Source organism: Gallinula chloropus (assembly GCF_964237585.1).
Source record: "Gallinula chloropus genome assembly, chromosome: 4".
NCBI classification, from domain to species: domain Eukaryota; kingdom Metazoa; phylum Chordata; class Aves; order Gruiformes; family Rallidae; genus Gallinula; species Gallinula chloropus.
Window position 1 is genome coordinate 34,375,061 of NC_140088.1, and position 9,961 is coordinate 34,385,021.

Consider the following 9,961-nt stretch of genomic DNA (forward strand, 5'->3'; position numbering starts at 1 on the left):
TGGTGCTCAGCTCAATTAACTGGAAACACATGCTCAGTTATGAATGCAGCCCTTCTTTTAGCCCTTGCTCTGCTGTCCCCCCGCTGTACACACACACAAGATTGCATTTGTCCATCACTCATACCAGCATTACTATTTCCATTAAAAGCTTCTCCAGGGGGTGAGAAGGGGAACAACCTGCCACCTGCTAGGCTTGGATACCAGGTGTCCTGCCTTGGGGGGAAATGAGAACCCAGCCTTGATATTTGCCCAAGGCTGGGATTGTAGGCATGGAAGAGCAGGCTCTGCTGGGATCCTGAAGTAGCTCTGTCCTGGTACCTTGGGATTTTTGGTGAGATTGATTTTCTATTTTGCGAAAAGAATGGTGCAGGGTGTTAAAGTTTGTGTGGTGCTGGTTGTACTTACTGTTTCTTGCAATATTTGGGTTTTTTTTGAATTGCTCTGATGCCGATATGGACACAGCCACTCTATCTATTAGGGATCCCTTCAGATCAGAGGGAATTTGGGAGGAACAGGCCAGTCCCCAGTGAAGATGGGGATGCTGCTGGGTGTTGTTTGTGGTGCCAGAGACTAGAGAAGAGGCTGGAAGGCTGTAGTTCTGGCCTGAGATGGTTGTGCTCTGCTTTAACTTGGGGACTGCGCACAGTGAGGGGCACAGCTGCCAAAGGGGTGTGAGGGAGTGGGGTCCTCACATGGGAAGGGGTTTCCTGTCTGGCCACAGAGCAATGAGAGGTGACAAGGACCCACTGTGTCCCTAGCCTTTGCCTGAAGAGGCAAGGACTGTGGCAGAGGACCCAGGATGATGGTGCTCCCTGCATCCCAAAGCTGTGCCTCTGCTGGAAAGCCAGGTGGGACCCACGCCACAAACAGACACAGCACCCATTGTACCTCCCTGGCCCTTTTGATGTGGGTGTTACCCTTCTGTGTAACCTTGAATTAGCCCTCATTAAGTCCCTGGGGAAGCAGGAGGTGTCAGTGGAGCCTCTCATTTAATCTTTAATTGCCCAAAATTCACAAAGCCTCCATGGCACACACCCAGGATGCACGTGCGTTGCTGTTGTTTGCACTGTGAGCCCAGAAAGCACCTGAGGGTCTGTCTGTCTCTCTTAAAGACAGATGGGTCCCCTGTCTATCCCCAAGAACACCCTGTCTCCTCCAGCTGCTGCTCACAGGGTGCAGAATGTTGTGCCCTTAAGCCCTGTGAAGCAAGCCCTGCTGGGTACCAGCCCCGTGCCCCCTCACCAAATGGGGAAATGGCTGCTTTAGCAGCAGGCTTGCACCCCTCCTTGCCAGCAGGCAGTAATTCTTCCTCTTACGCACCTCTCGGGTGCTGAGGGTTGGGAGAAGCTTGGAGGATTTGCCTCCAGCACGCTGCTGTCCCTTGCAGGGTACAGCCTGGCCTGGGGCTGCTGGCCTTGTGTGGCTGCAGGTGCCGGCTGCTGTCGCCGGATGTCTTGGGGCCAGCTTCCCCCAGGCAGGCGCCCTTCCTTCCTCTGTTTTGCACGCTTACTGGTGGCTACAGGAGCTTAATGTGTGTTTACTGGTGGCTGCAGGAGCTGAATGGGGAGGGTCAGGCAGAGCTGGAGTCCTGCCACTGCTCCTCCCTCTACAGCCTGGCTGGATCCCACTCAGCTCCATCCTGAGCCCTGTGTAGCTGGGACAAGGGAAGCTGAGAGCATGGGGAGCGGGAAGCATGGAGCTGGTGGTAGTGGCCATCCTGAGTGGAGCTGCAGCATCGCTGCCCTGAGAGGTTAGAGCCTGCCTTGTGTGAGACAGTCTGGTCTGGGGAGTCTGAAGAGATAGGATGCTGTGCTGGGCTGGTGGGAGTTGGGGAGAAGGGGGTAAGAGGAGGCTTCTCTTTTTTTGGGAGCTCCGGGAGCACATGCTGGGTGCCTCGTCCTCCTGCAGCTCCCAGCTACAGACAGTGTTATAAACCAGCCTTTTCATGGGGGCCTGGGAGGTCAGGGCTGTGTGGCCAGGCCCAGGGCAGGCCAGTCCCCACCGCCGGCTCGAAGCACGGGCACCCGCTGCCCTCAATGCTGTCTGTGTCCCGGCCTGCCCACCACCTACAATGAGCCCTTTGAGGGAGCTGGGGCCAGCCCAGCCACAACGGCCCAGCCTGCGAGCACAGGCAGCGGAGATGTAAACGGATTGCAGGTAGCATGCTCAGGGTATCTGGGAGTAAGGGTCACCCCAGAGAACCCCGGGGCATCTCCTGCCCTAGCCCTGTCGCCCCAGTGTTGCAGCACCCTCGGCTCCTGGGCATGTGGGTTGCCTGCTGTCTGTCAGCTTCCCCCGCAGACCGGGCTGGGGAGCAAGGTGGAGGGTCAGGGCTTTGGCAGTATGGTTCCGTGGGGACAGGAGGGCCATGCAGGAGCTTGGGATGGGTGCCAGGCAGCCAAAGAGCCTACAGTATTGTGGCACAGGGCCAAGGTGTGCCATCTGGGCTGCCCTGGGGTGCTTGCAGCAGGCTGCTTGCTCTGGGTACCTGTGGCTGCTGTTGTTGGTATCTGAGCATTGAAACACAGAGTAGGTCTGTGATACAGATTCAGGAGGTGCCTTCCAAGGTCACACAGCTCCCCTGCCCACCCCCTGTACTACCCCCTGTCCCTGCTCAGGGCTTGCCCACGGTCACAGCTGCACCTATTCAGCCTCCAGTGCTGGCTGCTCTGACAGCTGTGCTGGGGGGTTGACAGGGGGGCAGCTCCTGTCCCCACGGGGCATCTCTTCTGCTGAGCCTGCATGTTGGTGCTGTTTCTCCTCTGGGCATAGCGCTGGAGCTGATCCCCAGGCTGCTGATGCAGCTTGGGGGGACAGGAGCAGGCAAAGATGCTGGGGCAGCAATGGTGGCTGATCTCCCTGGAGCAGGGTGAGAAAATGTCCTGGAGCCCGAAGCAGCAAGGAGGCAGGGTCTCTGGGCTGGGTCCCCTGCACTTTGCACAGGCTGTGCCTGGCTTTTCCGCAAGATAGCCTTGGAAAAGGTTCATGAGCTGCAAAAGTTAAATGCCAGTATAGGTTTGTGTTTGTGTGCTGTTCTTGCAGCACATCTTGGGACTGTCTCAGGGCCTGATCCTTCCCTGAGGAGCAGGGTTAGATGTCATGCAGTGGAGCCAGAAAGAAGGCAGGGTCATGGGTGGAGGAGGAATCAATGCAAGGAGCAGCTGGGGCACGGAGGGCCACCTCTGCTCCCCAGACAGGCTGCAGAACTCTGTAGAGAGAAGGGGCTTGAGCTCCATATCGGGTCAACAGAGGGGACTTTATACTGGAAGTTTCATGTCTTGAGCCCTTTTGTAGCCCCATGTGCTCTGACTCTGTCCTTGTTCTTCCCTGGTGGCTTCTCCTGCTGTTCCTGGCAGCTGTAAGCTCCTTGCTTGCACCTTCTGGTTTGATTTTGGTGGGCCACTTGCTTTTTCCATTTGTTCTTTTGTCATGCCTGCTTTGGAGCTCTATTGATTTCTGTCTTTGCATGACTTCCACAAAAGCTGCTCTTTGCTCCCAGCCTGGATGCTGCTTTTCACCATCCCTTCTCTTCCCTTTGAAAACTCTCACCCTGCTAACCCCTGCAAGCAAGAAGACACCTCAAGCCCCCGAGTGTTGGTAGATGAAAGCCTGGATGAGTCCCCAGTGTAAAGTAGAGCAGTTCTGGGCCTGCTGTAGCTTAAAGAGCCTTCTCTGGGCTGCCTGTGCCTCATCTACAATCCAACCCCTTCATGCTACAGCCGGTCCAGAACTGGCAGCAATTCCATGGTAGCTGAGGGGAGATGTTTTGGGTTTGACGAAACTGCCCTTTCCCAAGGAGCACACTGGATGTCATCCCCTTTCACTATGGCTTTCACCTGCCCACACAATATTCCAGGACCTTCATCTTGAGATGAAATCAGAGACCACCCTAATGCCTGCAGAGTCAGGGTCTCTGCTGACCTCCTGGAGCGTGGAGAGACCTGAGCAGGGATTTAAGCCGCTCACAGTGATGGACTGTAGCCACCATCTTTCCCAGACAGAAAGGTGGAACTGGGCAGGATCGTGGCTGTGGTTCCCAAGGGAAGGGATGAAACCAGATGTCTGGCAGAGCCCAGCTGGAGATGCTGGTGCTGCAGGAGAACACAAGGATTTCCTGGTGCCCACTGGAAGCACATCCCCTCTTCTTCCTCTCCTGAAGCTCTGGGGTGGCAGGCGGAAGGCTCATTGTTTTCTCCTAAAGCTGGGGCAGCCTGGGCCACCTGACAGTGGGGTTGCACCCAATGTGCGCATATGTCACCTGCTTCTGTGTGACATCACCTGTCCCTGCTGCCCCCTGCCCTCTCCCCCCTGCACTGCCAACAAGCCAGGCACACTAAAAGCTTGAGCCCAGCTGGTGTTTACTCTGTCAGGCATAGGGGAATCTTCTAGCTGCTTCTTGCAGTCCCCCCAAACCCCTTCTCAACCAGAACCTCGCCATGCAAAACAACAACACCCTCATCTTTTCCATGTGACTCCTTGCAAAAAGGAGTCTCCTTCTTCTTCATAGCCACCCCTTAAGTCCTGGACAATGGCAATGAGATGACCCCACAGCTGCCTTTTGTCAGGGCTGAACAAACCCAGTTCTCTCAGCCTTTCCTCATATGGCAGGCTTCCCAGTCCTTCTCTGGACCCTCCCTAGCCTGTCCACATCTTTTTTTGTATAGTGGGGACCAAAACTGAACACAGTATATGCAGGTGGGTAGAATGGGATAATGACTCCTTTATCTCTGCTGGTGATGCCCTTGTTGATGCAAGTATAGGGTAGAAGAATGGTAGGTCCCTATAGCTGCAGGTTGAAATTGAGAGCAGGATTTCAGGTTGGGTGCATCCTTGGCATGGATGGGCAATATGCAACTCTGGAGACCCCCAGCAGTGTCCTGAGACATCCGGGGTGGGTTGGCAGAGAGACTAGGGCAGTTTGGAGAAAAACAGGAGAACAGGCTGGAAAGCTTGTGTATGAAGAGAAACTAAAAGCCTTGTGTCTGCTTGGTTAGATGGAGATGGGGTGGCAGGAGACAAATACTCAGGGGATGAGGGAGAAGAGAGATAAAAAGAAAGAAGCAAAAGTATGTGGGAAGGTGGCTGGTAATCCCAGGTCCAAGGCTGCAGAACGGTTCCTGGGCACGAAGTGGAAAGTTTTCACATCAACCTGGACAAAACTCCTGGGGGAATCAAGCTCCATCAAGCTGCTGGGGAGCTGCATGCCATGGTGGGTACACGTGGTGGTACCTCTCCGTGGACTGCTGCGGGCAGAGCTGCAGTGAGGACTGGGTGACAGCTCTAGAGGACTCCACTCTTCACATGATGCCGGTGACTCACTGCCATCTGGGAGCTAAGTGGCAGCCAGGATCCAGTGGTTGATAGGTCTGTCCCCAGGAGGTAGCTCCTCAGAGGGGTTGTGGTTGAGCTGATCCCTTGGGATATGCCACGAGGGTGGCAGAGCTCCACTCCCAGCTCTGCTCAGCCCCCATCAAGCTTATGAGAGCCTTCTGCATTGATGGATAGCATCAGGTCACTCCAAAAAGCATTATCTGAGAGCCAAGACACTCCATCCTTTCCTGCTCTTCCAAAACATCACGACCCTGCAAAAAGGTGCCTGTGGGCCCTGGCTGCCACTTAGCCCTCTGGTCATCAGGTGCTTCTTCAAAAATACTGCTCTAGGGTCATGTAAGCCTCCAGATCGGCAGTGACATCTGAATATCTGCTTATATCCACACAGTCAACACATAGATGCCCATTTAATATTAGCATGTGCCTAGAAATGCAACCATTCAATAGAGCCTAAGCGCCGGTGCATTATACTGAGTGCATGTTAATCCCAAGGGCTTCGTATCTCGGCGTAACTACGTACTGAGGGTGTGGTGAGGTGTTTAAATGTGCAGCAGCTGCTACTGCTGATTTATGTTAAACCATGTATTTATCAGAATTGGAGTTTTGACGTATTTGTTTTAAAAAAGGGTAGATGAGGTTCTTAGGGATATGGTTTAGCATAGGGCAGGAACGGTTGGACTTGATGATCTTAAAGGTCTTTTCCAGCCTTGTGTGATTCTGTATATAATGCACAATGAGAAGCCTCCCAAAATCATTTTTGCCCTCGTTGACACAGCTGTGATACCAGGTCAGCATAGGTCAGATGCTTAGCATGTCCTGTGCCTGCACTGAGCACCCGAAGAGAAGACCCTTTTATTTCTGCCATGACATCAAATTCTGCCCACTTGGTACCTGTCCCCTAAAGAACAAGGATGGATGTCACCATTATGGGTGAGGTTCTGAAACAGCTCTCTTTCCCCCACTGCTCCCTCTTTTGCCCCCTCCACGGTTCCATCCTTGCCATGGTGCTGGCAGAGGAGGTGTCACCGTGGAAAGCTCAGGGGTGGAAGTACTGGGATTTCCCTGCTGTCGTTTTTATGCTGGATCAATCGGAGCGGATGCTGTTGTAATTATTTCTTTACTGCACTCATGTGGCAGAACAGTGTGTGTTTGCCCGCTTCTCCCCACGGCACACGCATCCATCGCATGGGGCAGGAATGGGCTAATGCTGCTCGGGGGGATCTGGCAGCCAGGGAAGGAGGGATGGTGAGTGGGGCTGCAGGCACGGGGGGGGCAGGAGGGCAGCTCCAGCGCTGACCTCACTGCAGGAGGCTGGTACAGCAAAGCCAGCTTCCAGGCAGGGTTTGGAGGGGAGCAGTGCCGGGAGTGCAGGCAGGACAGAGCCCTCATGTCCCAGGGACTGCGGGGATGCTGTGGGCAAAAGCCCCTGCCTGGAGGAGTGGAAGCAATAGAAGAATGGGAGAGAAACTCAAGAGAAGGAGCATCTGCGTAGTAAGCCCAGAGCAAGGAATAGGCTTCAGCCTCAGAAACTTCATGGTCTCTGGCAAATCCATTTAAGTGCTGAGCAAAAACCAGCCCCTGTCCTCTCCCACCCCCTGTGCCACCATGCTGAGATGCCAGGTGCTCCCAGCCTCCCTGCTGCCCTCAGATGAAGATGGGGCACCGCGGTCCTGGCAGTTTATAACCCCGTACCACAGCCCTGGGCCAGGTGGGCCAGGACATAGCAACAAGGGTGGATTTACTTGCCCATGGTCCAGCACGGTGGTATTCAGGCTGTCCTGTCTGCCACAAGCACAGTCCCAGGTGGTGCCCACAATGCCAGGCAGCTCTACAGACCGCCCCAGTCTTTGGAGAGCCAGCAAAGCTCCAGCCTCAAGGCAGAGTCACGCAGAGCCAAGGTGTGAGTGTGCCTGGGGTTCATCACAGTAACTGCGTAGTCCCAGCTGCCTTTCTCGACCGATGTCTGGAGAAGTGAAGGATAATGTGCTCAGGCAGTCAGTGATGGATGGCAGGGCAAGTCCCATGATGAAGAGATGGATGGTACTGCTTGTGGAAGAAGCAGGGGGTGAGGCTGAAGAGCAGGGGCAGCCCGCAGTCACTGGAACCATGGAGAACCACTCAAGTGGGGATTACGGACCCTCAGTGTTGCAACGAGGGTCCTGGGAGGCTGGGGTGCAGGGGTAGGCATGGCCATGGGGTAGGGAAGAGCAGCGGGGTTGCTTGGGTTAGGTTGTTTTAGCATCTTCCACCTTGTCCCTGTCCTGAGATGGTAGGATGGGCTGGGAGACGCGGGCTTGGGGTCTGTCCTGCAGCGCTGAGCTACTCTGACATCCCCACCTCAGCTACAGACAGCAACCTCCTGCTGCACAGAGGGGCCTCATCCCCAAGGTACAGAAACACCATCAGCTTGGAAAAAGGGATGCAAAGGTGAAGAGGGAAGAGGTGGGAGCCTGAACCAGCTTCACAGGCAAGCAGCAATTAAAGGCTGTGCAGGGAAGGCAGGGGGAGGTGGTGGTCTCTCCCGTGTAGCACACCTTTGGGGGGAATTGTTTTTATTTTGATGGGGAAAAAAAAGTGCAAAGGAGCATCCTGTCTCCAGAGAGTGCAGGCAGCTCCTGAGTCTGCCTCCTGCTTCCCAGCTCTCCCTTCTCCTCAGGGTGACAAATCAGGAAATGCTTGTCTGCTCCTCGGGTGCAAAGAGAGACAGCGAGTCCATTACTGTCCACAGGGCACCTGCTGTTCCTGCCATTTCCAGCTGGCTCTGGGAGAGGAGCGAGTGGGAGAGTCTCGTTTCTGCAGCAATCCCCATTGCCCAACAGCAGAGACAAATGCAGGCAGTAGCCAAAAAAGAAACGGCACAGGAGAAAACCCCAGCATGTCTGTCTAGCTAAGGGCAGTGCTGTATCTCAAAGCAGTTCCCTCCTCAGCTGTGGAGAATCTGCAGAAGGACAGGGGACACTGAAAATGTGCCCAAACCCACCAGGGAGCGAAGTACTATCCTCCCTTCCCTGGCTCCATGAGGAGGGAGGAACGTTGTGTGCTGGCACCTGGAGTAAAGAGTCACAGTGGGTTAAGCACAAACCCACCTTCGAGGGAAAGTGGGTCGGGACGGTCTCTACTCATCTTACTACCAGGTTAATTTGATTCCTCAGTTAGTCAGAGCAGAAGGAAATTGTGGACTCTTATTCCCACCCTTCCCTTTGATCTCTCACGACTGCTGCAGGCACTCGCTTCTTTCTGTGAGGGCTGGATTCAGAGCCCCAAAAAGCTGCTAGCTGGTTGTGAAGTGAGATTACAGAGCAGGGCAAGAGCAGTTCATGGAAGGGCCTGGGAGAGCCCAGCCCTCGGTGGAACAGCAGTGGAGGAGGAGTCCCATTTTTGTGAGCAATCAGGGCATCCTTGGGCAACTGGCTCCAGCTCAGCTTGTCCCTCCCTCCCTGGGAGGCTCATCAAGGCCACAGCATCAGCTTAGCTTGCCCTTCAGCCCTGCTAACCTTGCCTCTGGGCTGCAGCAGCAGGTCTCCAGGGCTCTCCATTGAGGTGACCTGGCTGTTGCCAGTCTCCCTGCAAGGTGCTGTGACTGATCCAGGTCTCCCTCTCCCAGAGGAAGCAGAAGCGCTATGAAGGTCAGTGCTAAAATAACCTGTTTCCATCTCTCCTACCAGTGGTGAGCATCCAGGCAGGGGCTGGGCAAGGAAAGCCATCCATTCCTCCCTGGGCTGGTGGGCAGGGGTCCCTCCTGCCCACCTAGAGCCTGCGAGAGGTTGGGCAAGGAGCAGCATGGTGCTGGCAAGGAGTAGCACTGGTGTCTTCGCAACCAGGGACCTCTGCCATTGTCCCATATGCCACAGCCACCCTCAACCTGACTGATCCCAGCACAGGCAGCATGGCCTGGCCACAGCTTTTGGCACTGCAGGTCATGGCTGTGTGGGAACTGTGGGTTCACCTGCCCAAGCTTTGGGTGTCCATCTGTCCTGCCGCCCCCAGGACATTGCTGCACATGCTCTGGGGGGTGTGCAGCCATCTGAGTATTGTTGGTTTGTTTTGCAGACACCGCTGATAATTTTCTGCCTGCTGCACACTCTTTAATTAACAGCTCAGAGGATGTGGGGCGAGAGGCATAATGAGCGCTCCGTTTGCATATCAAAAGGCAGCATCATTAATATCCCTGTGCTCACAAGAGCTCTCAGAAGGCAGGTGGGTCGCAGGCGGAGATGCCGGCAGTGGCCGAAAGCCCTGTCTGGTGTGAGGGGGGGGCTCCCATGGCAGCGGGCACGTGGGCTCCATAGGTGTGCAGCTGGGTGGTGGGCAGGGAGTGGGCACCTTCAGCCTCCCATCTCGGGGTGGCAAGCAGAAGGGCTGTGCCGAGGGGGCTGGTTAACAGGACGGTTTCTGGGCAAAGAGGGAGCTCAAGGAGGTTTTTTGGCTGAGTAGCCTAAATCCAGCAATATCCCAGCCTGCTCTGCAGCAGCTCCTTTTCTTGCCTCTCCTGCTGGGCTGGAGGAGTTGTCCCCAGGCAACCCCTCGCTGGCCAGTGCCGGTGGCCCTGGAAGGCTCTGCTGAAGTGGCTGGTTGTTCAGATAAAGCTTATCCTGTTACCCAGGCTGTTTGTCGCTGTACGGCATTTGCA